Source organism: Cucurbita maxima, unplaced genomic scaffold (genome assembly GCF_002738345.1).
Source record: "Cucurbita maxima cultivar Rimu unplaced genomic scaffold, Cmax_1.0 Cma_Scf00181, whole genome shotgun sequence".
Lineage (NCBI taxonomy): Eukaryota > Viridiplantae > Streptophyta > Magnoliopsida > Cucurbitales > Cucurbitaceae > Cucurbita > Cucurbita maxima.
Genome location: NW_019272197.1, coordinates 55,280 through 57,481, shown reverse-complemented (window position 1 = coordinate 57,481; position 2,202 = coordinate 55,280). Strand labels below are relative to the sequence as shown.

Here is a 2,202-nt window from a genome sequence, read left to right as displayed (position 1 = left end):
TAGCCAGACACAAAGGTGTACAATCCGGTAGGTAATAATGGGTTCTTCTTGTTTATTCACTGATTGTTCTCTTACTTGCTCTAGTGGCTGGCAAACGCCAACCGAGAGGGGAGAACGAATGGCTCAGGAATCGACTGGTTCCGAGCGGACTTATGGAGCTGTTGGATTATCGTATCAGTAGAAGAAGAGGATTTAGCTTTCTTAGCTTAGGAAATGACTGAACTTTAAAGACCGCCACTGGGAGGCGAGGGAGTCACTTGTCTGGTCTTGCGGTGCACTCACTCCCGTTACGAGAATGAAATGACGCCCCAGCTCGACTCGAGACCAAGACTCCTTACAACTCGCACCAGGTTGGTCTAGTAATTAGGGGTCGGCCTGAGATTGATTGAAAAGGCAGCCCAGCCGCCCCCCGCCTACCTACTCGTGCTCGTAGCTCGATCGGAGACGAGTGTGGTCCGGCGGAAAAACATAAGTCGTCCCTCTCGACGTGATACGTGAATTGCTCAGTAGTGCTTCGCCACTACCGTAGCTGGCGGAAATAGCTTAATGGTAGAGCATAGCCTTGCCAAGGCTGAGGTTGAGGGTTCAAGTCCCTCCTTCCGCTCAAGGCTTCGTCGTTTAGTGGTAACGAGTAGAGTGCATAAGCACCCTTAGAAATAGGGGCGAGACCCCTTGGATAGGGTTACAAACCAATCAACCTAATAAGAAGAAAGAAAGGTCCCTTTTGTTTTAGCGCGCAGTGTACTAGTGAATAGGAAAAGCAGATTGAGATTACTAATGACAGATGGAGGTTGAGTCTCGAACATCTTCGGTACCTCGCCCTTGTCTCCTTCGCCTACGACTGCTTAGAATGCTCATCCTATCGATTCAGAGGCATAGGTACTCCCTCTCCCACAACACACTCGTCGAGACGAAAGAAACCTCCCGACATAGAGAAGAGATATCGACGTCTGGGGACCCGAGATCACCCTTCCCTTTCACCTGAACTGGTCGAGAGAGATTAACCCGCACCACATACATTTTCTAACCTTCGAACCAAAACCCCCTCAGATGGAATTCCAGAACCTAAACAACTCCGTTGAGAGCTCCGTGACCGGGTAAAGGGAAGGTACACCAATGATTGATAGGACATTCCCACCCTATCCGTCTCTTTCTACCTCATTACACTAATTAGTTGTTACTGATTCATTCAATCAAGGCATAGACCCCCACCCACTTCTTTGTCTTATTAGCGCAGGTGTTCGTCAACGATGAAGGCCGCTGAACTTCAGACTCGAGTTGAGAAAGAGGGCTAGGCCCTAGAGAGGAGGGCTTGATGGGACTAGGGAAGACGGTTGGATTATAGAGCTAGGGGCAGGCAGATCGGATCGAAGGGTTATCCATTGGGATTGGGCATGGACTAGCACTGGGCCAGCATTGATGACAAAATGAGAAAGAGAGAAACTTCTCCCATCGCATCATTAACCGGTGTAGGATTAAAGATCAGGTCCAGGATTCGAGTCAAATCGACCTTACCTCTCATCTCAGGGTGAGGCAAGGAATTCCATCAAATGTTCGTTGTTCAATATCTCGGCTGCTCAAGAAGTTGGACTAGCAGCTCCGCCGACCCAGAGTGGATTCTAGGAGAAGGGAAGGGCGGGCAGAGCCTTGCAGTAGGAGGGTTTTCGTTGCTGGAACAAGTTCAAATAGGACTGAAGCGAGGAGGAATTCCATACTCCGATCTTACTTACTGGGGATTCAGGCTAGGGCTTGAGAATCAAAGCATGGGCATCCGCAACTAAGAGGGAGCAGTAGATCGTCGATTGAAGAGCCAGGTCAGTCAGTAAACTTCTATTGATGAGAGATTCTACGTCAGGGACTCCTAGCAACAAACTTGTATGAAGGGCCCCCATGGAGACGCAGGAGATGCAGGAACCGCCAGCCGGATCGACCCAACAATGAATGATAGGCCAGAGAGAGGGATAGGCTCATTCGACTAATTAGTGATCCCTGGCCCTACCTAAGATAGAGATGCCCCTGAAATTAGGGGATTGGTTGATCGGAAAGCTCGGGTAGGAGTAGGACATTCCATCAAAATCTTTCCTCCCGTGGTCCTCTTTATTCTTTCACGAGGTAAAGCATATTCAGTAGCTCTTTGATTGAATTTGATTCTGCTTGAAAGACGAAACAAATGAAAGAAAGAGAAGCTCATTCACCTTCCCC

The 2,202-nt window shown here is 48.9% G+C and overlaps 1 non-coding gene across 1 annotated transcript; it reads left to right on the top strand.

Moving 5' to 3' along the window:
• The first annotated feature begins 532 nt into the window (after nt 1-532).
• TRNAG-GCC lies at nt 533-604 on the top strand. Its single transcript has one exon. It is a non-coding gene; the product is annotated as a tRNA-Gly (tRNA).
• Nucleotides 605-2,202: the final 1,598 nt, after the last annotated feature.